This window comes from Hemitrygon akajei, chromosome 16 (genome assembly GCF_048418815.1).
Source record: "Hemitrygon akajei chromosome 16, sHemAka1.3, whole genome shotgun sequence".
Classification (NCBI taxonomy): domain Eukaryota; kingdom Metazoa; phylum Chordata; class Chondrichthyes; order Myliobatiformes; family Dasyatidae; genus Hemitrygon; species Hemitrygon akajei.
In genome coordinates this window covers 2,022,939-2,050,478 of record NC_133139.1, presented here as the reverse complement: position 1 = coordinate 2,050,478, position 27,540 = coordinate 2,022,939, and the positions used below count along the sequence as shown (strand labels likewise).

General features: G+C 45.7%; 1 protein-coding gene across 4 annotated transcripts in view; it reads right to left on the bottom strand.

Moving 5' to 3' along the window:
• The window catches only part of mef2b (myocyte enhancer factor 2b), a 211,807-nt gene that overhangs the window by 96,714 nt on the left and 87,553 nt on the right, over positions 1–27,540 (bottom strand). For 3 of the 4 annotated variants that reach the window (XM_073068088.1, XM_073068089.1, XM_073068091.1), the window contains exon 1: positions 26,866–27,522. The exons of the other annotated variant lie outside the window; for it this stretch is intronic. The gene's annotated coding sequence lies outside the window, so the exon portion shown is untranslated. Of the gene's footprint in view, positions 1–26,865; positions 27,523–27,540 lie in introns of those variants that run through there. 4 annotated transcript variants of the gene reach the window in all.

The following is a 27,540-nucleotide window of genomic DNA, read 5'->3' as shown; positions in this document are numbered from 1 at the left end:
AGTTATAAAATGTTGTTGAAATTGAATCTGTAAATTGTGGAATTAGATCAGAGTTGAGGTGAGTGAAGTTATCCATACTGGTTCATGAGCCTGATGGTTGAAGAATGGTGATGGTTCCTAAACCTGGTGGTGCAGGATCTGAAGCTCCTGTACCTCCTTTGTGATGACAGCAGTGAGAAGAGAGCATTGTCTGGATGATGGGGGTCCTTGATGGTTGAAGGGTAATAACTGTTCCTGAAAATTGCTGGCTTTGTAGCCAAGGCTCATGTACCACCTGCCCAATGGGAGTAAGGAGGAAAGAGGATGCTGAGAGTCCTTAGAGTGCTCCTTGTAGATGTGCTCAATGGCGGGGGAAATACCACCAAACTATCTCTCGGCAGGACAAGCCACTTATCCCAGGAATTAGCCTAATGGACTACCCTAACATTACTACATCCTTTCTCAGTAAGTGGACCAAAACTGTGCACAGTCCTCCAAGTGTGGTCACACCAATATCGTGTACAAGAACAAATTCTCCTATTTTTAAACTCCATGCCCCAATTAATAGAGACCAACATATTGCTCACTCTTTTAACCACTTTCTGCAGCCACCTGCTGCCTTCTTGTGGTCATCGTACAAGGCTGGCCAGACTCCTATGTTCTCCCCACCCACAGCCTCAATTCATTTATCCAGGTTTCTAGTCAGTTAAAATTAGATTTATTTATTAATCAATTGTACACCAAACATACAGTGAAAAGTGTGGTTTACATTAACAAGCAGAAGATGTGCTGGGAAACATGCACAAGATGCTGGAGGAGCTCAGCAGGCCAGGTAGTACAGCCAACATTTCGGGCCAAGACCTTTCATCAGGACTGGAGAAAGAAAGATGAGGAGTCAGAGTTCAAAGGTGAGGGGAGGAAGAAACACAAGGTGATAGGTGAAACCAGGAGTGGGTGAATAAGAGCTGGGAAGTTGATTGGTGAAAGAGATTCAGGACTGGAGAAGGAAGAATCTGAAAGGAGAGGACAGAAGGCCTCTCCACGTGTCAGAGCTTGGAGTTCAGTCCAGGTGTCCTTTGTAATTTTTTTTTGTTCCTTCCATTAAGGTGTGGTTTTCCTCTGGGTGCTCCAGTTTCTACACAGCAAAGACGCAAGAGGGTCCAGGGAGAAATTCAACATCAGATCAGCAATGGCATTCTGTGGTCACGGAGCTCTGACAGTCTATCAGATATAGAATTATGGGCCATGCAACAAAGCTGAACTGGAAGCAGAGAGGAGGATGGAAAGGGCTTTTGACGAAGAGAGGCCTGAACAGTGGGATTTAAGGCACAGGCCTTTAGGGAGCTCAGGGTTGGAGTTGGTGATACTTGTCACTCGCGTGCACTGAGAAGTTCTCTGTCCCAGCAGCCCGATACCAAGGACAGTGGACAGGCACCAGGCTAGCGTAAACACCATGTTAGGATGGGAAACAGTTGCTCCCTTCAGGCCACAAGATTACTGAACTCCCTGCCACCACCCACGGATCATCATGTATGAAGTGCTAGTTTCCTTATAGTTCTTAACTTGTGGCATGTACGTGTGCGATACGTTCTCTGTTGTCCAGAGAAATATTGTTTTTTTGGCTGTATACATGTGTACAGTTGAATGACAATAAACTGAACTCAATAAGTGGCCTCAGCCTCCAACTGAATGTGATGATAATTCCCCTCACACACGACACCTGAACATCTCCTGAACTCCCTCTCACTGCCACTGACCCACTGTGTTGATTGCCTGAAGTGGGAGGGGCAGGAATGAGCCGATAGAGCTGGGGCATACACAGGCCCAGGCCTGATGAGGACAGGAGTGGGTGGGTGGAGTTGCTAAACAATTGTCTCACACATCATCTGCCACTGATACTGAAACAAACGTTATTTAGTTCCGGACTTTTGAATGCTGAGATTTAAGTCTGTAGGCCTGCCCTGGGACTTGAACCAGCAATCAACAAGGTTACTTGTGCAGTTGCAGTGATGTGGCAGCTGAGTCCAATGAAGGCAGCCAGGATGTGTGGGTGTGTGTGTGTGGGGGGGGGGGGGGGGGGGGTGAATGTGATAATTATGAACTTTCACCAGTATTGTTTCCTGGAGCTAGCCCACCTATTGCAGCTCCCCTCCACCCCAGGTAGACCCATGTTACGTGTTAAGGGTTAACGCCCCTTATGGACTGAAGCATGGGAGCACGGGCAGCCATTTCCTCTCCACACTGGCTGTGATCCAAGAATGAGGCACGTCACACAACAGCTCAGATTTCAGGCATTTGAAGACGAGGTACTCACGGCCTCCTCTCGTGACCCCTCCCCACAGCTTACTGGCAGGGACCTATATTTAGATTGGAACGAAACACAGATGGGGAAGACAGACTCAGTGACACTGCAGCAATATAGCAGGATGCGCGATGTCTGCTCCTCCAGCAGGTTCACTTAAATAGCAGGAGATTCCACTAAGCAGACAGAGAGAGGGGAGAGGGCGATTCACACAGTTCCTTTAGCAGCTGTTTAATGAGATATGGTCAGATCGGGAGGGGGGTGAGAAGAGAGGAGTTTGAAGTGAATTGCAAAATGCAGGGACGCAAGACTGGTCTGTCAGTAGAGGAGGAGCAGAGTGACTGGAGGAGGAGCAGGGCGGCTGGGTAGTCATGGGCCAGAGACGAGTTGGGAAGAGGGGGGAGCGCTAGCTGTCCAGCAGCAAGACAGGATGGGCACTGAAGCAGAATGGAAACAAAAGAGCAGGCCAACAGGAAACAGGATGGGTCCTGGGGCTATTGATAGCATGCAACAGGAAGGCAGAGTGACCCCTGAGAGTCGGGGGTTAAGGGCTGCTCTCTCAGGGTCAAAGGTCAACCACCTGAGGAGACTTGGTATGTCACCAAAGACTCTCACAACTTTCTACAGATTTACCACGGACAGCATTCTAACTGGTGTGTCTTCATCTGATATGGAGGGGCCACTGCACAGGATCAGAAAAAGCTGTAGAACATTGTAAACTCAGCCAGCTCCATCACGGGCACCAATCTCTCCAGTGTCAAGGACATCTTCAAAAGGCAATGGCTCAAAAAGAGAGCATCCAATCATTAAGGACCCCCATCTCCCAGAACATGCCTTTTTCTCATTGCGACCAACAAGGTGGTGGTATAGGAGCCTGAAAACACACACTCACTGTTTCAGGAACAGCTTCTTCCCCTCCATCATCAGATTTCTGAACAGACAATAAACCATGAACACTACCTCACTATTTTTTTGTAGCTTTTTTCATATTTTTCAATGTACTGCTGCAGCAAAACAACAAATTTCATGACATATGCTAGTAATATTAAACCTGATGCACATTCTGATTGGTACAACAGCAGGGAGAGTCCGATGCCAGCCTCACTCACCCCCCCACTCCCACTGAACATTCTTCAACTCTGCTCACTGGACACAGGCACAGAAATGCCTCCAAACAGCCACAAGAGCATAAGATATAGGAGCAGAATTAGGCCATTCAGCCTATCGAGTCTGCTCTGCCATTCCATCATGGCTGATTTATTATCCCTCTCAACCCCATTCTCCTGCCTTCTATCCATAACCTTTGACACCCTGACTGGTCAAGAACTTATCAACATCCCACTTTAATATACCCAATGACTCATTCTCCACAGCCATCTGTGGCAATGAATTCCACAGATTCATCAGACGGTGACTGAAGAAATTTCTCCTCATCACTGTTCTAAATGGATGTCCCTCTGTTCTGAGGCTGTTCCCTCTGGTCCTAGACTCCCACACTATAGGAAACATACACTATATTTCAATATTCAATGGGTTTCAATGAGATCCCCCTCCCCATCTCCCACCGCCTTGTTGAGGTTGTCTCCGGTACTTTGGCTGAATGCCCACACCAAGTGCAGAGAATAATTTCCTGGTGCAGGACAGTATTGATATGAAATCTTGGCCATTAACCCTCTCTGCTTCACATTCCCCTCAACCCCATTCTCCTACCTTCTTCCCAGAACCTTTGTCACCCTGACTAATCAAGAACCAACTTATCAACATCTGTTTTAAATGTACCCAACGCCATGGCTTCCACAGCCGTCTGCTTCCCTACTGATGGGCAGTCACCTGGGTGAGATACAAAACATACAGAAAGATCCCACAAAAACAACTATCCCTTCTTCCACAAATCACCCCAAAAGATCCATTCGAATCTTCCAACAAGTCTTTCGGAGAGGCAACACTTTGGCCCTCCCCATGTCCTGAGTGTTAACTCATGCTGGGGCACTTGGGATGACACACAGATGGACGGAACCTCTGGCGGAGTTGTCCTCCCTCAGCCCCGAAGGTCAGTGGAGCTCATGGTGTGGGACCTGCAACTCAGCAAAGTAGAAATGTTGTATTTTTCTTACTGATACAGCATGGAAAGTGTGGACCACTTCTCTTATCTCAGGTACCATCCATCAGAGAAGGCAGCACCATCTCCTGTCCATCAACACAGCCTTCAGCTGGTCATGGGGAAGAGTGCACCAAGATCTGAAACCTGGCATCAAACTTAGAGGCTCCTAAGCAACGGTAATCTGCACCCTCCAGTTCACCTCCCCCACTACTTTATTACCTGCCAGTCACATTATGTACAGCCCAGCATCACTTTATGGACATTCAATCAAAGTATTAAGCTATCTTATGTATTAATTTCATTTTTTATTAGTGTGTTCTTTATCTTTTGTGTTTTATTTATTTATTTGTGACTCAGATCCAGAGTAACAATTATTTCGTTCTTCTTTACACTTGTGTACAGGAAATGACATTAAACGATCTTCAATAGTCATGGACAACTATCAGGAGGCACCTGAAAGAAATGGAATAGTGCCATGTACACCATCTCTTCCATTGGTGACATCCTCTCCCAGGCCAACATCTCCAGACTGAGGATCTGAATCAACTCAACCAGCCCCAAAGATGGACCACGTTGTCCACAGATCCAACACCAGAATACCAGAACAGCCATCCTGCTCCATTGTGGGGAGGAGTATGAGAATTATGATGTGGGACCCCTGAGCTACGGTCACTCAATGTAGAGAGGGGACAATCTGTTTGGTCTGTTCATTGGTTTGATTGGGCGTCATTGGCAGAAGAGGTACAGGAGCCTCAGGACCCACACTGCCTGGTTCAGGAACAGTTGTTCACTTACAAGAACTCTTAATCTCATGTTCGATATTTATTGCTTATTTATTATTATTACTTTATTTTCTTTCTTTTGTATTTGCACAGTTTGTTGTCTTTTGCACACTGGTTGTTTGTCCATCCTGCTGGGTTCAGTCTTTCATTGATTCTATTGTGTTTCTTGCATTTACTGTGAATGCCCACAAGAAAATGAATCTCAGGGTTGTACATGGTGATGTTTGTATTTTGATAATAAATTTACTTTGAATTTTGAGATATCACACCCAATGGGCCTGGAATTGAGCAGTTCACTGGTATTCAGGAGTCTAACACACGGAGTGAGACACGAGGGACATTCAGGACTGACTGGGCAAGCATTCCCTCACTCCAATAGCAAGACAGGAGGCGTGGACCAGCTAGTTTAACATTTGTTGGCAAAGAGCTGGAGTCAATAATTGGAGAGGAAATAACTTATCATTTCAGAAATCTGAATGTAATTTAACATAGTTGGAGTTCAAAGTTCAAAAGTTCAAAGTAAATTTATTATCAAAGTACATATGTCACCATATACAACCCTGAGGTTGTTTCTTTTGGACTTTCACGGTAAATACAAAGAAACACAATAGAATCTTTTTTAAAAAACCCACACTGGATGAACAACCAATGTGCAAAAGACAATAAACTGTGTAAATACAAAAAGAAAAATAATAAGCAATATTGAGGACATGAAAGTAAGTGCATAGGTTGTGGGAACAGTTCGGTGTTGGGGTGAGTGAAGTTATCCCCACTGGTTCAAGAACCTGATGGTTGAGGGGTAATAACTGTTTCCAAGCTTGACAGTGAGGGTTCTGAGGCTCCTGGACCCTCTCCCTGATGGCAGCAGTGAAAAGAGAGCATAGCCTGAACAGTGGGGGCCCTTGATGATGGATGCTGTTTCCTGTGATGACACTTCACATTGATGTGCTCAATTGGGGAGGGGGGGGAGAGGAGGTCTTTACTTGTAATTTCATAAAAGGTAAATATTTGATAAATGTCCTCAAATTCTTTGAGAATGTCACCAAGAAAAGTTAGAAGTGGAGCTATAGATGTGGTGTACTTGGATTTCCAAGAGACATTTAAAAAGGTGCCACATAAGGCTAGTGAATTAATGAAGAGCCCAAGGTACTGAAGAAAGTGTTGGCATGGATCGAAAACAGACCGCCGCACGTACCTACAGAAAAGATACCAATAAGCCTAAAGCAGTATAGAAGAAACTATGTTGCCAGGACCTGAAGACCTGAGTTATAGGGAAGGTTGAATAGGTCAGGATGTTTTTCTCTACAGTGTAGGAGAATGGGGGGAGATTTAATAGAGGTATACAAAATCATGAAGGGGCAAATAGGGTAAATGCAAGCAGGCTATTTGCTGAGATTGGGTGAGAGGTCTCTACTCTAGGTTTAGAGTGGTGAGAGGTGAAACATATAAGGAGATCTTGAGCGGGAACTACTAAGAGGTCATCTCTCAGCCTCCTTCACTTGATTTGGATAAAATGTCTTGTACTAAGGCAGGTTAGGCTCATCACAGCGGACAAGCATTCCCCAGGAATGGATCCACAATACTGAGCCCTTGGGCCCCGAGATCTCCACTCTATCAGAGGAGTTCAGCAGACAGAGCAGGCCCTGAACTTCTTCACATTGGCAGCATTAGCAACGATGAATTTAGGATTTGCACCAATATTGTACTTTCAGGGGTCCTGATGGATGTTAGAGGTGTGAAGTATTGTCACTGTTATAAACAGAAGAGGCGGCTGTTCTGCACACAGAAAGCTCCAAATAGGTCATCTACTGTTTGTGAACATGTGGCCACTCCCAATAGGACCTCCAATGGCCAGTGAGAGCGGGCTAAGTCTCTTTCTGATATCCTATGTGAAGAAAGGTATCCCCATCCATACAGCTGTTGCCTAGCAGACACAGTACCAGCAGAGAACATTGCAGCAGGTCAAAGCAGGAAGTATAAAAGCTGTAACTAGAAGGTAAAAATATATCGGACAGTTCCACATGATCCTAGAGATACAACCACTTGAACAGAGGTGCCAGCACATAAACACTGATGACCAGGACAAACTTCTCCCAAGCTTTTAACTCTATATACTCCTACTTAAACCACAAAGTGAATTTCAATTCGTCAGATTCCTCAGTGGGATTTGGAAAGATCTCTCCAAGTCACTAATCCAAGCTTCAGGGACAATCACTCATCAACAATTTCACTCTGGTTGACTGCTTATTCAGTGTGGGATATAGATATCACAGGTTAACACACAAAATCATAGGCACAAGAGGTACTGCACATGCTGGAAATCTAGAGCAATACACACAATGTGCTGGAGGAATTCAGCGGATGCTGCCTGACCTGCTGAGTTCCACCAACATTTTGTGTGTGTTCATCAGCCATTCAGTCTTGGATAAAAGTAACACAGGGCACGACTCTTGTTAACACCCAGCACTGGTAACTCTTGGAAAAGATCCTAACGGATCTGCTTCCCAGCCGGAATTTGATAGGATGCATTGAAGTTGCAAGTCATTCTGGGCCAGACTGCATAATGTCTCACTCATCTCATCTCTTAAACAGACAGCAAGGAAGCAGACTGCATTAAATAACAGTCACCTATACTAATCCAAGCATAGCATCAATACTCTTCTGCTGAGATTTGAACTTAAAATGTAACCATGACTTTACTGTAACTCTAATATGGAGCATCCTGGTGTCCCCTGCAGTGTGGCACCGGCAGACAGGATCTTTCCGCTATAGTCACAGTCCAAAGTTCAAAGTTAACTTATTATCAAAGTACACGTCACCACTTACTACCCCATGATTCATTTTCTTTCAGGCATTTACCAGAAAACTCCACAGTTGAAAGTCCCAAGCCCAGCTGCAAGAGGAGGAGAGTTAGACATGGGGCTAACAAATCCATCCAGTAAAAACCCAGGTCTGCAGAAGACCACAAACCTCATCTCTGGGAGAGGAAGGATACAGGATACACCAAGAAGATGGGCTACACCTGGAGGCAACATGAAAGACTGGCTCAAGACAGAGGACTCCAATGAGCTGCTGTCAGAGGCCTATGCCCCAGTAGGGGTGATGGGCTTAAGAAGATGATTTACAGAAAATGAAGATATACAATAGAATTCATGAAAAACTATACATAAAGACTGAAACAACCCTTGTGCAAAAGATTTCGAGTCAGTTTTAAATACCCACATCCATGGTGGGCTTTGGCATGGTATTTCTGGATCAGCAGACAAATCCCCTGACAAGGTGATCACAAGACTGTAAAACATAGCAGAATCGAGTCTGTTTCACCATTCCATCATGGCTGATCCCGGATCCCACTCAACCCCATACACCTGCCTTCTTGCTATATACTTTGATACCCTGACCGATCAGGAAATGATCAACTTCTGCCTTAAGTACAGCCACAGACTTGGCCTCCACAGCAGTCTGTGGCACAGCATTCCACAGACTTACTACTGTCTGGCTACAAAAAACATATTCCTCCTTACCTCCCTTCTAAAGGATCGTCCCTAAAGGAGGTTGTGCGCTCTAGTTCTGGATACCCCACCACAGGAAACATCCTTTCTTCATCCACCCTATCTATTCCTTTCAACACTCGGTAGGTTTAAATGAGATCCCCCCCCCCCCCCCCGCATCGTTCTAAATTCCGGTGAGTACAGGCCCACAGCTGCCAAAAGCTCCTCATGCTAGCCCCTTCATGAGCTGTCAGTGTTTACTGCCTGCACTCCAGCTGACTGCCAAAGGGGTACTATGGTAGTGTAGTGATTAGTGTGATGCTACTGCAGTTTGGGCAGTTGGAGTTCAGCTCTGGCATCCTCTATAAGGAAGTTTGTATGTTCCTTCCTGTGTGTGCGTATGGGTTTCCTCCCACAGTCTAAAGACATACAGTAGGTTAACTGGTCATTGTAAATTGTCCTGTGATTAGGCTAGTGGATTGCTGGGCCGAGTGATTTGTGCCAGAAGGGGCTGCTCCATGCTGTATCTTGAAATAAATAAATAGCAGTCTCAAGGTTGAGCTCTGCTGGCTAGAGACAGCCCTTTGTGCTTTGGCTCTTGGTAGGGTCACCCATGCCACAGGTCAAGGGGTAGAGGCCTGACTAAGAGCGGCCCACCAATCATCCAGGTTCAGGGGTTCAGCTCAGGATTAACAACCCTGACTGGTAAAACAAGGATTCTTCATTGCTGTTACAGCAGAGAATCCTTCCATATCTCCACCCAGAATCTGCATGGATGACAGCAGTGAAAACCAAGAGGGAACTGAAGGAACTGCCAGAAATGGAGAACCTTCATCGCTGCCCTAAACACCAGCAGCGTAACAGGCAGTAAAACAAGTGTCAGGATTGGGTGATCAGCAATGGGGATGGGGAAGGTGGTGGGAGGGGGAATGGAGAAAGAAACCAAAAGGAAGCAGAAGAAACTGGAATAAATGTCCTCACCCCTACCCCCAAAACCTGCCACAATCCCATTGCCTAAAAATAGCAACAACTATTCTGGGACTTGCCAGAATTTATTCAGATTCTAATCATCTGTCTATCTGTGTGCTATTACAGAGATTCTACAGTGAGATTTAGAAGCACATATATTTATACGCACACACACACAGCACACTTAATTGCATTTAAAAATATAAACCTTCTAATTTTCACATTCTGATGTCAGCCTGCATGCTGGTACAACCTGGAATTTACTGCCTCCGCTGTCAGTCAGCAGGAGTTTTATTTAGAAAGCACATTCTGCCTCTGTGCCCCTCCTCAGAGGGAAAACGAAACCCTTCCCTATCTGCTCTCCAACATACAGAAAAGGAAAGGGCCATATTACCCGGCGGGGGGTGGGTAGAGGGCAGCAACAAGCTTTTCAGCATATCTGAATGGCCCATTCATGTTGCTCTCCACTGCTTCACAGAGCCATGTGAACAGTTATTACCCCTCAAACCTGAGGAGCTAACTGCACTCACCCCAACAATGAACTGCTCCCACAACCTATGGACTCACTGCCAGGGACTCCATCTCATGTCCTCAATATTTATTGCTGATTTATCTTTTTTCTTTTTGTATTTGCACAGTTTGTCATCTTCTGCACACTGGTGTATGTCTGTCTTGTCGGGTGTGGTGTTTCATTGAGTCTATTGTTTCTATGTTTTTAGTGTGAATGCCTGCAAGAAAATGAATTTCAGGGTTGTATATGGTGACGTGTGTACTTTGATAATAAATTCACTTTGAACTTTGGAAAATCCCGCTGTGGGTTTAATAATGAAATATTTTAATTGCTTTCATGCTGGTTCAAGTGAGATGTAAAATACCTACAGCTTTGAACACATAATGGGGACCAGTGCACTCAAGTAATTTCAAATTCAAGTTCAAGTTTAATTGCCTTTCAGCCATACATGAATACTCATGGATACAGCCAAATGAAACAGTGTTCCTCCAGGACAAAGGTTCAAAACATAGTACCAACAGTCATGTATAGCACAAGGCATATATAGCACGTACAATTACTAGAGCACAAAAACAGTCACAGAAATATATAATATAGCCCAAGTCCCTGAGTGTCATCCGGTAGATATTTGGTGAGTGGGAGTTGTCAGTAAGAACACGCCTCCAGATGTCTGATCGTCAAGTGCAGCCACAGATGAACACAGGCCAGCATGTCTTTCACTGAGCAAAGAGTATGCAGAGTGCTGGAGCGTCTGCCTCCTCTGGCCCCTCCCTCACCACCCATCCGTTCTCCCTCACCACCCATCCGTTCTCCCTCACCACCCATCCGTTCTCCCTCACCACCCATCCGTTCTCCCTCACCACCCATCCATTCTCCCTCATCACCCATCCGTTCTCTGGTATTCCTTCGGTTCTTGGCACGAGTCTCTATTATCACGAGTTCCACACTCTCCCTGCTCTCCGAATCGTTATCAGTAGACCGTTTTGGAGCAGACTGCAAAAACATCGCACCTACATCTGTCCTTTTGTCATCCCAGTGCCAGGGACCAGGGGCCCCTGAAGATCCAAAGATCTGCCTGAATCAAGCTGTCATGCCGGCAGGGGGATCTGAACAGGGCAAGACCCCTGCCCGACCACCAGCAATTAGGGGGTTCCTGGGGAAGCCCGTGTACTACCGCTATAGTCCTCACTACAGCTCATTATGTATCAGCCACTGGCCAGCCGAGGTGGCTCTGATAACAGCAACCTCAGTGAGTTCACATACACCCCAGCATTAAATTAGATAAAGTATCTGGAAACTGAACTATAAACACCATTCAAACTCCAGCAGGCATACTGAGACCAGTATCAGAGGCTATGAAATGTTCCGAAAGGATCACTGTGTGCCACTGTATGTACCCCTATGATTGGCCAGATTTACATAGAACATGACAGCACAGTCCAGGCCCATTGGCCCACCATGTAGTGCGAATCTTTTAACCTATAAAATCAGTCTTACAAAATACTCTGCAGATGCTGTAGTCAAAGCAACACTCACAACACGCTGGAGGAACTCAGCAGGGAAACGAACAGTCAACGTTTCGGGCTGAGACCCTTCATCAGGACTGAAGAGGAAGGGGGCAGGGTAATTCCCCCCCTTCCCCCATCCCAGTTTCTCTCTGCCTCCTCCTCCAGCTGCCTATCACCTCCCTCATGGTTCCGTCTCCTTCTACTACCCATAGTGCCTTCCCCTTACATTCCTCCTTCACCTTTCCTGCCTATCCCCTCCCCCACCCCTTGATCTTTCCCCTTACTGGCTTTTCACCTGGCACCTACCAGTTGGTGAATTAACTGGTGTGCTTTGCCTCCTGTGTGTTGGTGAGGGGTTATTAGCCAGTCTATATTGCCCCCAGTGTGGGGGTGATGGGTAATTAGCCAGTGTATATTGCCCCCTCCAGTGTGAGAGGGGTAGAATTGAGGGAAGTTGATGGGAAGAGGGGAAAATACACAGCTGATGGCCAATACACACTCGATGGGTTACGTGACTCTAAGCCTAAATGTAGCTGCATTAGATTTAACAAGTTCTCCATCTACACTGTCTCCTCCATCAGAGACTGGAATCCGTTACAGTCCATCCTTTAAACCTGGCAACCATACTGAAAACAATGTCCAGGAGAGAGGCTAAAAGCACAGCAGAAAAAGACCTTCAAAAATAAGATAATTCTCTTCTTAATAACCAATTGTGGCAAATTCAGGGGCATGAAACACCAATGTTACATTCAGAATGGGTACAATAAGCTTCCAAAGACAGAGGGAGAAGGGTGAGAGGTTAAGACCATTCTCTAGCCCTGAGTCAGATCCGGTAAAGATCAGTGCCAACGTCACCTTGAGGACAGGAGCTGATCTGAGTTCAGAGCAACTCTGCATCACAGCTTGCTGCCCAAGGCTTCCTTTGTAACTAGGTTTATTTAGTCACAATCTAGTCTCCCATAGTTACACCAACACGAGGCAGTCTCAAAACCACATAGTGCAGGTGCAAAGCTCTGATGCTGTTGGGTATCAGAGGTTAGACTGAACCATAAGATATAGGAGCAGAATTAAGCCATTTGGTCCATCAAGACTGCTCCACCATTTCATCACAGCTGATCCAATCTTCCTCTTAGCCCTAGTCTCCTACCTTCTCCCTGTATCTCTTCATGCCCTGACTAATCAAGATTATCAATTTCTTCCTTAAATATACCCAATGACTTAGCCTCAACAGCCACCTGCGGCAATGAATCCTACAGGTTCACCACACTCTGGATAAAGAAATTCCACCTCATCTCCGTTCTAAAAGGATGCCCCTCTATTCTGAGGCTGTGTCCTCTGGTTTTAAAACTCTCCCACCATAGGAAACATCCTCTCCACATCCACTCTATCAAGGCCTTTTAGCTTTTGATAGGCTTTAAAGAGGTCACCCCTCATTCCTCTGAATTCCAGTGAGTGGAGGCCCAGAGCCATTTAGCACTCTTCATATGACAAACCATTCAAACTTGGAGTCACTTTCATGACCCTCCTTTGAAAACTCTCCAGTTTCAGCACATCCTTTCTAAGGACCTCAAGGGTAGTAATCTCAGGATTGCTGCCTGTACCATGCAACGGTGAGGATAGGAATAGAATTAAATGGCAGATAAATGCATGGCTGAAGAACTGAAGCAGGGGGCAGGGATTCAGATTTCAGGATAATTGGGACCTCTCCTGGGGCAGGTGTAGTCCGTACAAAAGGGTTGCACTTGAATCTGAGGGGGACCAATATTCTTGTGAGCAGGTTTGCTAAAATTGTTGAATGCTTTAAACTAATACGGCGGGGGATGGGAACCAGGATGATAAAGCTGAGGATGAGCAAGCAGGTTTACAAGTAGATGATGGATGTCACATGAATGTAAGGAAGGACAAGCCAATGATTAGGTTCAAATGCAGACAGAACAAAGAGCTAATTGTATCACAGAAGCAAAATTCAAAGGGGTGAAAAATTAAGGACAGAAGGTGCTGTATTTAAATCATGTAGCATTCAGAATAAGGTGAATGAAATCATGGCACAATTACAGATTGGTTGGTATCACACCGAGTCATGGCTGAAAGGCGGCCATATTTGGGAGCTTAACATCAAAGGATACACCTTGTATTGAAAGGACAGGTAGAAAGGCATAGCTGGTGGTGTGGTTCTGTTGGTAAGAAATGGAATTACATCTTTAGAATGAGGTGACACAGGGTCAGAGAATGTTGAATCTTTGTGAGTGGAGTTAAGACACTGAAAGAGTTTAAATAAAACCATTATGGGAATCATATATAGGCCTCCAAATAGTAGCCAAGATGTGGGGTTGAGATTGCAAAGGGAGCTGGAAAAGGCATGTATAAGGGGAATGTCACAACTGTAATGGGGGACTTCAATATGCAAGGGGGTTGGGATAATCAGGGTGATGCCAGACTGCAAGAGACTGATCTTGCTGAATGCCTATGAGATGGCTTTTTAGAGCAGTTTGTGCTTGAGCCTATTCAGGAAAAGGCTTCTTTAGATTGGATGCTGTGTGATAATCCAGATTTTACTAGGTATCTTAAGGTAAAGGAACCCTCAGGAGGCAGTGATCATAATATGATTGAATTTACACTGCAATTTGAGAGGGAGAAGCACAAGTCAGATATGTCAGTATCAAAATAGAATAAAGGGAATTACAGAGGCATGAGAGAGGAGCTTGCCCAGGTGGATTGGAGGAGGATACTGGTGGGGAAGATGGCAGAGAAGAGGTCACTGAAGTTTCTGAGAATGGTTCACAAGGCACAGGACAGATACGTCCCACAGAAGAAGTTCTCAAAATGGCAGGCATAGGCAACCATGGCTGACAAGGGAAGTCAAGGACTGCATAAAAGCCAAGGAAAGAGCAGGATGAGTGCCTTTGCTATTACAAAGGAAAAGCTGTCAGGCAAACTCAAAGGTCTTAAGGTGGTTTAGTCACCTGGACCAGATGGACTACATCTGAGAGTTCTGAAGGAGGTTGCTGAAGAGATAGCAGATGTATTGCTTATGATCTTTCAAGAATTACTTGATTCTGGCATGGTTCCAGAGGACTGGAAAATTGCAAATTTCACCCCACTCTTTAAGAAGGGAGGAAGGTGAAAGAAAGGCAATTATAGACCAATTAGCCTAACTTCAGTGATTGGGAATGTGGTGGAGTCCATTATTAAGGATGAGGTTTCAGGGTACTGGAAGACCGATGATAAAATAAGTCAAAGTCAGCATGATTTCTGTTGAAGGAAATCTTGCCTGACAAATCTGTTAGAGTTCTTCAAGGAAGTAACAAGCAGGGTGGACAAAGGAGACATACAGGATGTCATTTACTTGAATTTTCAGCAGGCATTTGATAAGATGCTACACATGAGGCTGTTTAACAAGATAAAATCCCATGGCATTACAGGAAATATACTGGCATGGACAGAGGAATGGCTGACAGGCAGGAGGTAGTGAGTGGAAATAAAGGGGCTTCTTCTGGTTGGCTGCCAGTGACTAGTGGTGTTCCTCAGGGGTCAGTATTTGACCACTACTTTTCAAATTGTTTGTCAAAGAATTTAGATTATGGAATTAATGGCTTTGTGGCAAAGTTTACAGATGATACAAAGATACTGTACGTGGAGGAGTAGGTAGTGCTGAGGAAGCAATGTGATTGCAAAATGACTTAGCCAAATTGGAAGAATGGACAAAAAAGTGGCAGATGGAATACATTGTTGGGAAATGTATAATAATGCATTTTGGTAAAAGCTACAATAGTGCAGACTATTATCTAAATGGGGAGAAATTTCAAATATCAGAGATGCAAAGGGACTTGGGAGTCCTCGTGCAAAACTCCCAGAAGGTTATTTACAGGTCGAGTCTGTGGTGAAGAAGGCAAATGCATTGTTGGCATTTATTTCAAGGGAATAGAATAAAAAAGCAAGGAGATAATGCTGAGGCTTTATAAGATACTAGTCAGGCCTCATTTGGAGTATTGTCAACAGTTTTGGGCCTCAATCTCAGAAAGGATATGTTGTCATTGGAGATGATCCTGAGAAGGTTCATGAGGATGATTCCAGGAATGCAAGGGGTTAACATACGAGGAACATTTGGCAGCTTTGGGCCTGTGTTCACTGGAATTTAGAAGAATGCAGCAGGATCTCATTGAAATCTACAGAACGTTGAAAGGACTAGACAGGGTGGATGTGGACAGGATATTTTCTTTGGTGGGGGTGTCCAAAACTAGAGGATGTAGCCTCAAAATTGAGGGGTGACTCTTTAGAACAGAGGCAAGGAGGAATTTTTTTAGCCAGAGAGTAGTGAATCAGTGGAATGCCCTGCCACAGAACACTGTAGAGGCCAAGATCGTGGGTATATTTAAAGTGAAAATTGATAGCTTCCTGATTTGTCAGGGCATCAAATGTTTTGGCAAGAAGGCAGGTGTATGGGGCTGAGTGGGATCTGGGATCAGCCATAATGGTATGATGAAGCTGACTCGACGGGCTAAAAATGGTCCAATTCTGCTCCTATGTCTTATGGTCCTGTAAGAGGCCCAAACCTATTGTCAATACTCCAAGTGAGGCTTCACCACTGCTTTATAAAGTCTCAATGTCACATCTTTGCCTTTATATTCTAGTCCACTCAAAATAAATGCTGACATAGTATTTGCCATCCTCATCACCAACTCAACCTGCAAATTAACCTTTAAGAAATCCTGCACAAGGACTCCCAAGTCCCTTTGCATCTTTTTTTTTTTAAACGTTACCTCCTTTTTGAAAAGAATCTACCACCAAAGTACATGACCATACACCTCCCAACTCTATTTCATCTGCCATTTTTTCCCCATTCTCCTAATCCAAGTCCTTCTGTAGCCTCTCCACTTCCTCAAAACTACCTGCCCCTCCACCTATCTTCATATCACCTGCAAACTTTGCAACAAAGCCATCTAGTCCATCATCCAAATCATTGACGTACAATATAAGTATACTAACCCCTGTGGAACACCACTAGTCACCAGCAAGCAACCAGAAACAGCTCCCTTTATTCCCAATTCCTACTCTTTGCTTCTTGCCAGTCAGCCACTGTTTTATCCATGCTGGAATCTTTTCTGTAATACCACAGGCTCATAGCTTGTTAAACAGTCCCATGTGTGGCACCTTGTCAAAGGTCTTCTGAAAATCAAAGTACACAACATACACTGATTTTCTTTGTCTATCTTGTTTGTTATTTCTTCAAAGAATTCTAACAGGTTTGTCAAGCAAGATTTTCCCTTGAGGAAACCATGCTGACTATGGCCTATTTTATCATGTGCCTCCAAGTATCCCAAAACCACATCCTTAACAATCGACTCCAACATCTTCCCAAACACTGAGGTCAGACTAACTGGCCTATCCTTTCTTCTGCCTCTCTCCCTTCTTGAAGTGTGGAGTGACATTTGCAATTTTCCATTCCTCAAGAACCATGCCAGTAGGTGACTTATCTACCTTCTGACCTTTCAGTTTATGAAGAACTTTCTCTCTAGTAATGGTAATTTCACACACTTCATCCCCCCCCCCCAAACACCTGGAACTTCCACCATTCTGCTCGTCTTCCACAGTGAAGACTGATGCAAAATGTTTATTTACTTCATCTGCTATTTGTTGTCCCTTATTCCTACCTCTCCAGCATCATTTTCCAGTTGTCCGATATCCACTCTCATCTCTCTTTTACACTATGTACCTCAAGAAACTTTTGTTATCCTCTGATATTACTGGCAAGCTTACTTTTTGTATTCCATCTTTTCCTTCTTAATGACTTTTTAAGTTGTCTTGTTAGTTTTTAAGAGCTTCCCAATCAATTTTGCTCTGTTATATACCCTCTCTTTGGCTTTTATGTTGATTTTGACTTCTCTTGTTAGCCACGGTTGTGTCATCTTGCCTTCAGAGTTCTTCCTCTTTGGGATGTATATATACAACGCCTTCTCAATTGCTTCCAGAAATTCCAGCCATTGCTGCTCTGCTGATATCCCTGCCAGTGTTCCATTCCAATCAATCTTGGCTAGTTCCTCTCTCCTGCCTCTGTAATTCTCTTTACTCCACTGTAATACTGATACATTATGGCTAGCTTGTTATCCCTCTCAACCCCATTCTCCTGCTTTCTACCCGTAACCTTTGACACCCTGACTCATCAAGAACCTATCAACCTTCGCTTTAAGTATACCCAGTAACTTGGCCTCCCATCAATGGCAATGAATTTCACAGATTTGCCACCCTCTAGCTAAAGAAATTCCTCCACATCTCTGCTCTAGAAGGATCGCCCCCGGTCCTGGACTCCTTTACTATTGGAAACATCCTCTTCACATCCACTCTATCTAGGCCTTTCAATATTAAATAGGTTTCAATAAGAACCTCCCTCATTCTTCTGAACTCCAGCAAGTTCAGGACCAAAGCCATCAAACACTCCTTGTACATTAACCATTTCATTACCAAAATAATTCTCGTGAACCTCGTCTCCAAGGCCAGCACATCGTTTTTTTTTTTAAATAAGAGGCCCAAAATCACTCACATTACTCCCTGTGATCTAACCAATGCCTTATACAACCTCATCTTTCAAATATCACAAAATCAGCCAAACCATTAACTAGTTCTCTCGTCACAGATGCTGCCTGGCCTACTGAGTATTTCCAGAACTTTCTTTTTCAACTCCAAGAACAGATTTTCATTCTGTGAACTCATCAGTGCTCCATTTTGGACTTGGTTTGCTACCTGACTCTGCATACAAATGCTGTATTTTTGACTGGTCTTTCCCATCCCCCAGTGCTTCTCTATACACTAGATTTTCCACCCAGTAATTGACCAGCTTCCCTCTGGGAGATCACAACATCTCCCACCCCATTTACAGGAAGCACATTTCAGGTTATGCACCTCACTGTTGTGACAAAACTCTCATCTGCTCTTAGCTTAACATCTTTGCAAGCCCTGGAGTTCCCTGTGACAATACTGACTCCTCCACTGTTGCCTTGTGTACCCAAATCCACAAGGGACAGGTCCAGAGGGGCTGTTACAGTCAAAGTGATGGGCAAGATCAACCCCCATCAACCTCTCATCAATGCTCTCCCTTCCCTCCTTAAGCCTAGGGCTTCTAATCTCTATTACCCCCACCAAAAAATCTGTGGACGTAATGCAACTAGCAAACTGTCTTTTCCAAAAACTCCTTTCGACAAAGTGCTATAGGGCTATTGCACCAAAATTTCACACAATTTTAAAAGTGTCTTCACCCAGGCAATTAATCTGATCAACCGTTCTAGTTAGCTCCACGCCCCGCCTCTATCAATTACCTCCATCATTGCACTGTAAATACTTCAAACCACTTGTTATGCTGCTTATATTGTAAATAAATACTATTTATACATTTCTGCACATTTTATTCCGTATCTATACTTTAACCTCTAACTTTATTTTTAAATAATTATTTATTCTTTATATTGTTGAATGTTATTTTATATTGCATGTCGAGCTCTGACCAACATACCACAGCAAATTCTTGATATATTAAAGTGTACATAGCGAATAAAATTAATTTTTGATTTTACAAACTGACATCAACAGCTCACGAAACTCTCAGCCCAACCACCACCGCTAGCCCTGGATGCTGAAAACCCAACCTTCAAGCCAATGAGGTATCTTTGACAATTAGACTATAAATCCATAAGATAAAGGAGCAGAATTAGGGCCAATTGAGTCTGCTCTGCCTTTCCATCATGGCTGATTTATTTTCCCTCTCAACTCCATTCTCCTGGCTTCTCCCTCTACCCTTTGACACCCTGACTAATCAACCTCTCCACATCCATTCTATCAATAATTATCCTTTCAATAATTGATAGGTTTCAATGAGATCCCCCCTAAATTCTAGCAAGAACAGACTCGGAGTCATCAAATGTTCCTGTGTTAACCCTTTCATTCCCAAAATCATTCTCATAGACCTCCTTTGAACCCTCTCCAATGCCAGCACACCCTTTCTTAGACAAGAAGCCCAAAACTGCTCACAATATTTCAAGGACAGTCTGACCAATGTGTTACTGAACCTCAGTATTTCATCCTTACTTTGATTTTCCAGTTCTCTTGAAACAAATGCTAAGATTGTATTTGCTTTCCACACCACTGACTCAAACTTCAAGTTAACCTTCAAGGACTAGTAATTAGTCACTAACATAGGAGCTACTGAGCACAGCAAGGTCCCACAAACATCACTGTGGTAACATCCAGATCAGCTGTTGGAATGACATTTGCTGGCCCCAGGGGACAATTCACCCACTCAGAGCCCTCCTGGGATTTGTGCCTGGATCCTTCTGTGCAGGGAGGAGAGGGGTTCAATCCCACAGAGGAGCATCTATCCTGGGAGGAGTGGGGTTCAATCCAACAGCGGGACATCTACACAGATTTCCCCCTTTGACCACAGCCACTGCTGTGTAGGTGCAGTCTGCCTCACCACTGAATTTTGTTTCAACCTGTGGTGGTATTGCTGCAGCCTCCCTTCCCCATTTCCATCGATGTTTACAGCCACACCGAGAAGATGAGGACAGGCTGTACAAACACAGGTGGGACAGCTGGGCACCTGCACTCCCTCTCCGAGATCAACACCTTGGATGACAGGGTAAAGGACAAAGATTCTGCGTCCAAATCTGTCCAGGCCCATCTCAGAGCACGGAACAGGCCAAGCCAATTAAATTAGTAATCAGATGCCCAAAGAAGCTAATCTCTTCTGCCTACACATGCCCATATCCTTCTATTTTCCTCACATTCATGTGCTGACCCAAGAGCCTCTTGAACACCCTGAAAATATTTGCCTCCACTGCCACCCCTTGTAAAAAAACATAACCCCAACTCTCCTTTGAACTTACCTCTTCCCACCTTCAATACATGCCTTCTGGTAGTAGGCATTTCAATCCTGGGAAACAGATACTCTCTGTCCACTCCATCTGTGCCTCTCATTAACTTGTAAAACTCCATCAGATCTCCCCTCAGCCTCTGCCACTCCAGAGAAAACAGCCCAAATTTGTCCAACCTCTTGTGCCCTCTAATCCAGACAACATCCTGGTAAATCTCACCATCTTTCCTATAAAAGGGAGGCCAGAACTAGAGGCAACACACAAAATGTAGCCGAGCTAGTTTTATGGAGCTGCAAAATAACATCCTGATTCGCTGCCTCGGTTCAGCAACTAATGAAGGCAAGTGTGTCACGTGTCTCCTTTTGCACCATATTTACATGTAGGGCCACTTTCAGACAGCCCATGAACATGGACCTCTAGATTTCTGCACAACTGTGAGTCAGAGACATAGAACAGTACAGTGCAAACAGATTCTTCAGCTCATTTAGTCTATACTGAACCATTTAATGTCTTGTCCCATTGACCTGCACTGGGACCACAGGCCTCCATACCCTTCCCATCCATGTACCTATCCAATTTCTCTTAAATATCTCGAAAGATGGAATCAAACCCGCATATACCATTTACACTGGCATCTCGTTCCACACTCTCACCACTCTGAGTGAAGTTGCTCATTTTCCCCTTAAACATTTCACCTTTCACCCTTAACCCATGACCTCCAGTTCTAGTCTCACCCAATCTCAGTGGAAAAACCCTGCTTGCATTTACCCTATCTGCACCCCTCAGAATTTTGCATACCTCTATCAAGTCTATGCATTTTCCTACACACCAGGGAATAAAATACTAACCTTTTCTCCTGTTATTCCCTGTAACTCAGGTCAAGTCCAGACAACATCCTTGATGTTGTTCGACTACTTGCCATTAACAGTGTCCTGACTCTTTACATCTGCCTTTTGTGAATGCTGAAGCGTTTCACTACCATGACTTCCCTTACCAGAGAGCTTCTGGTGAGCTCAGAGCATCCCACGTTGTCCAAAGCCTCCGAGGGCTTTGAAGTCACTGTGTAATGTTGCAAGCAGCAGAGAGGTTGGGCACATTGTCGATGCCCTGAGTTGGTCGGGGTCGACTACAGATGTTGCGGCCTAGCTGTCTACATGATATGCAAGCCAGGACATAGGATATGGAGAGCTAGCATCCGATGAAGCCAAAGGAATTGATACAGTTTAGTACCAGTAGCGTCGCAGGAGTTGCCATTCAGCGTTGAACTCAAAGTTGGACTGCTTTAGGGACTCCAGCTCCGGATTTTTCCCTCGGGGTTTACTCCCGAAGCCTTCCCCATAACTGGGTATAGCAGCAAAGGTCCGAGATCAGAGTTTTCCCTTTCCTAGATGAGCTGCCAACCACGGCTGACGAGCCCCATCCGCCCGAAACAATTGGCTTTAGGGCGGTAGTAACCTGCCTTTGCCCCTTCTAAATCAAGAGAAAATCTGCAGATGCTGGAATTCCGAACAACACACTGGAGGAACTCAGCAAGACAGGCAGCGTCTAGGAAAAGAGTACAGTCGACGTTTCGTTACCAGCAACGTTATGGTGATCATATAAATGGGCTTGAATGAAACTGGTTTGGGATAAACATGGACAGAGGGCTCCCAAAGGAATTCAAAATAGTGTGATGCTTACCCAGCAACTAGCCACAGCCCGGCCGCCCCTGCCTTAGTTGCCGTTAATTCCTGACTGACGCGGCAGCTTCAATCACTTTCTGTACTAGGAAACCAGTAGGCACTGCCCTCCCCGCATTCCGTCCCCTCTTCATTCTTGCCCTGTTCCTCCCAATTCTGATTAACACGTTTGGGGTTACTTTGCTGCTTCCCGCGGGAACAGGAGGCTGGGATCGTTCCCGCAGCTTTCACAGGGTTTATCCAATTCGCCTTTTACACGTGAACATACACCTACTTCCGTACCCCTGCGCTTTTCCACAGCTCGCTGCTCTGATATTTTTTAATGGACATTTTAAAGACTCGGCGCGGAACAAGGCCTTCCAGGCCACTGAGCCGCGCCGCCCAGCAGCCCATTACTTAACCGATTTAACCCTGGCCTAATCACATGTCAATTTACAATGATCAATTAACCTACGAACCGGTACGTCCTTGGTCTATGGGAGGAAACCGACGCCTAGACAGGAAGGAACGTACTAACTTTCTTAGATGAGTTGAACGCCGACGCACCCATCAGTAAAGCGTCGCGCCACGGCGTAATGAACTGGTTCAGCAGGGCATCTTGGTCAGTATGGGCGAGTTGTGCCGAAGAGCCTGTTTCTGTGCTGTTATGAAGAAGGCATATCAGCGGCTATATTTCATACAGAAGTTTGAGAAGATGCCGAACTGGCTGAGAAGTGACAGAAGCGGGTCACTCCAGAAAAGTGTGGAGTAATTGAGTTCGAAATGTCGAACTTGCCGGTCGAGTACAATGTTAATGGCGGGATTCTTAGTGTGGACGAACAGAGGGATCTGGGGTATCACGTTCATAGATCCCTCAAAGCTGATAGGTGTTTAGAAGGCATATGATATATTGGTTTTCGTTAGTCGCAGGATTGAGATCAAGAGCCTCAAGGTGACAGCTCTATTAACCCCTAGTTAGACCACACTTGAAGATCTGATCGACTCATTATTGGAAGCATTTGGAAGCGTTAGAGAGTGCAGAGGAGGTTTAGCAGGATTCTCTGGACTAGAGCATGTCTTCTAAGGATAAGTCGAGCGCTAAGGCTTTACTCTTTGGAACGAGAGGATGAGAGATGTACGATCGGATAAGAGGCATCGATAGAGGGATATTCTAGCGCATTTTTACCGGAACAGAATGGCTAATACAAGATGACATTTTTTAAGATGAATGGGCTATAGGGGAATGTCAGAGGTAGGTGTTTTTTTTAATACAAAGTTGGGTGCGGTGGAATGCACTGCAGATCTGAATCTGGTAGAGTCAGATACTTTAGGGACATTTTAAGAAACTCTTAAATAGGCACATGGATGAAAGAAAACTTGAGTTACGTATGGGGGGGGGGATCTTGGAGTAAGTTGAACAACATTGCGGGCTGAAGGGCCTGTGCTACGGCATAATGTTCTATGTTCAGTCGCTCGCCGGAGCTGTAGGTCCTCACCCCGAGGCACACTGAGAAATCCCCTCTGCCCCTCCCTGAGGATGGCACAACCTCCTTGCACTTTGGGACTGGGACGGCCCAGGTTTGTTGAGAACTGGTCCGTCTTAACGTAAACCCAGAGCATCGGATCGGTCCCCTTCCCCTGTGGACTAGATCAGTGGCTAATTCGAAAAACACCCGGCACATGGCCAGCAACTGTATCTCCCTGCCTCCTTCTCACCTGCTGACACCCACTCCACATCTTCATTATTATAATCTCTTTCCCCACTCACTTCTCCTGAATTGGTTCTTATCTAAACCGCCACTGCCCGACGCTCCTGGTAAATACAAGCCTTCATTATCACCCCTCCCCCCGGGTCTACCTGTGCCCTGGCAGTCCTCCCGTCAGGGAGTCTGTAAGTGGGATGGCGCGGGTCCGGAGGATTGTTTGAAATGCGATTTGCGTCGGTTGGAGGAGAGTCAATTCAGACAGTTTTCCCGTTAACAGGTTCAGATGCAACCGGAAAGAGGCCAAGACTCTCCCGGAGGTAAAGGGTGGCATCTCGACAAACGAGGGAATCGTTGCTAACGATTCTTGTCCCTTAAGGCCTGACCAGCCGGTGTGTGTCCACCCTTTCTGCCTTGTTCATATTTCCATAAATCAGGCCTCATCGGACAGAGGACAAGGGGCATACGGAAAACAGTGGGCAAATTGTGGGAGTTTCACGGGGATTTAAGGAAGAAATTTCTTCTGGTTAGAATCGGGAACAACCTCCCGGAGTGTTTAGAAGAACACGCACGGAAGGCGTAGAAGATGGGGTTATGTCCGTACACCCATGGCGGCAGGTACCGGGAGAGTGGGCCGAAATCCTGCTTCCCCCGCTGTTACTCGAACTGAACCATCCAGGCCATGCGCTTTTCTTGCTGCTGCCATCACGGAGCCTCACCAACAGGTTCAGGAACAGTTATTACCCCTCAACCATCAGGCACTTGACTCAACCTCACCCCATCACTGAAATGTTCCCACAACCAATGGACTAACTTTCAAGGACTCTTCATCTCACGTTCTCGATATTTATTTTTTATTATTCTCTTTTTCTGTTTGCACATTAGTGTTTGTCCATCTTGGTGCGTGCGGTCTTTCATTGATTCTATTGTTTCTTTGTAGTTACTGTGAATGTCATGTACATATGTACTTTGGTAATAAATTCACTTTGAATCCAACACCACCCGGGAGCATTTCAGACCGAGCCTCAAGCCCTCAGCGTTTGAGCAATTTACAAGATGTTGCCGGGACCTGAGGTTCAAGAAAAGATTGAATAGTTTAGGACTTTATTCCTCAGAACGTAAAAGACTGAGATGAGATTTGATAGCGGTTTACACAATTAACTGGGATATAGGTAGGGAAAACTGGCTTTTCACCGAGCTTGGGAGAGACTACAACTAGAGGTCTTACGTTATGGGCAAAAGGTGAGAGGTTTAAGGGGAACAGGAAGGGAAACGTCTTCACTCAGAGGGTCGTGAAGGTCTGGAATGAGCTGCCAGCGCAAGTGGTGCATGTGAACTCGATTTCAACGTTTAAGAGAAATTTGGATAAGTACGTGGATGGTAGGGGTGGGGGGTCCCGGTGCAGGTCGATCGAAGTAGACAGTTTAAATGGTTCAGCATGGGCTAGATGGTCCGAAGAGTGTTGTACTTAGGTCAAACAGAGCTCCAGGAAGCACCGAACAGCGTCGTCAATGACGGGGTTACGGGACCATCCAGCTCGCAGCCGCCCGTCCCTTCTCCCATTACACCGCGATCAGAACCGGCTCCGGTCTGGTTCCAACATTTTCATCTTGATCCCCGCACGCGACCGCACCGTCCCAACCCTCCTCCCCGTTCTGTTGGGGGCTGATCTACTGTTGGCAGAATCTCCGATGGTGACGAGGCGGCGCACAGATCAGCTAGTTGAGCGGTATCGCAACATCCTTGCACTCAATGTCAGCAAGACCGAGGAACTGATAGTGGTCTTCAAGAAGAGCAAGTCGAGGAAACTCACACCGGTCCTTATCGAGGGATCAGAAGTGAAAAGAGTGAGCAATTTCAAGTTCCCGAGTGTCACTATCTGAGAATCTATCCCGGGTCCAACACATGGATGCAATTACAAAGGAGTTTGAGGAGACTTGGTACATGTCTCCCTCCCCCCCCCCCCCCACACACACACACACACACACACACACCCGCCCTCAGATTTCTGAATGGACAATGACCTCACTATTTTCTCCTCTTTTTGCACTGCTTTTTAATATATGTACTTATTATAATCTGTTTTAAATTGTGTATTGCAGTGTACTGCTGCCGCAAAACAACGTATTTCACGACATCTGCCGGTGATATTAAGGCCTGACCCTGCCTGTTACTGGGTGTCATCCTGACCATAAGACGCCGGAGCAGAAATGGGCCATCAAGTTCCCACCACCATTCCATACCGAGTCTGAGGATCAGAGTCAGGGAAAACGATTCAGGCATTTTCACTGTTAAAATGTACTCAATGCAAACTAAAATAATTTGCATGAAAGTGAATAAAAATGTGAAATGGGACCGAGTAATGAACCCCTAGCGCGAACACCTACAGTCCGGAGTGGTGCCCACAGCGCAAGATGCCGGGGAAGATCGAAGCACCGGGAGCAGTTTACATGGTTTCAGTATAGGCACAGTGGGCAAAATGGCCTCCTAGCATAAACATTCTGCACACCAACTGTCTCAGTAGTCATACCAGTGCTGGTTCGAAACTCTCAGCTGGGGTTATGTTAACAATAGCCCTGTTTTTGAAAGTCTCATACCGCTAAAGCGAATTTGTATTTACTGATGGCCACAGGACAGCTCGGCGGACTTCTCCGGCGGCTGTTAACGCAGAGAGCGGCCACTCAGAACAAGGTCGAGTGGACCAGCGAATTGAGGAGCGGGATTGGTCGCTTCATCAGAAAGGCACCGCTTACAGTTTTTGTAACACGGCGGTAATTTTGGTGGCTACTGTAACACTGCCACTGGACACCAGCCAATGTGAAACGGCAGGCTTGAAATTTTGGAATGTGTTGCTGGGAACTCTGGTCTCTAACATCAACCATACATACCCTGATCATATCTCAGTGCCTGCTTACATTAAATGCAATTAAATGTTTAACCCCCCCCCCCCACGCACACACTATGGGATGATTAACCCCCGCTGATAAGAACGTCACCAACCTGACCATGTGAAATCGATCGCTCCCGAATCCACTCTTCCAGCGTTTGCTGAATAAAACCTCCTGACAACCAACAGAACGGAAAATCCAGAGCAGGAGACGAGTAAAAATCGGACACGTTTGTTCGAGTCAGACAAAAACAAGAAGTCTGCTACTTTTCAGACGCACCGCCTCGTTCCTTTTCGGGGTTTGCAGAGTGTTGGCGGTGCAGCTGTGCAGAGCAAGTCAGCGGCAGAGACGGAGGAGTGAGTCCCGCGTCAGATCTCACTGTGTGGTGCGGAGAGCCCAGCGAATGACAGCCGGTGTCAGTGTGCGTCCTGTCCGGTGCCCGCCTTCATGACCCCCGGAGCGGAGCTGGAACTGTCTCTTGGCGGCTGCCCTTCACACAGAAGCGGATGGAGGGAGTAGCGAGTACCAGCTCCGATTCTCAGCCCCACGGGGATGGATGGAGGAAGCGGCTAACACTGGCTCCGACTCTGTCACGAGGGGACGGATAGAGAAAACGGCGAACACCGGCTCCGACTTTCAGCCACACGAGAACGGATGGAGAAGGAGTGAGCTCCGACTCTCAGCCACACGGGAACAGATGGAGGAAACGGCGAACACCGGCTCCAACTCTCAGAAACCCACCGCCCCACGTGAGGCTCCAGCTGATGTTTGTTACAAGAAAGTTGCA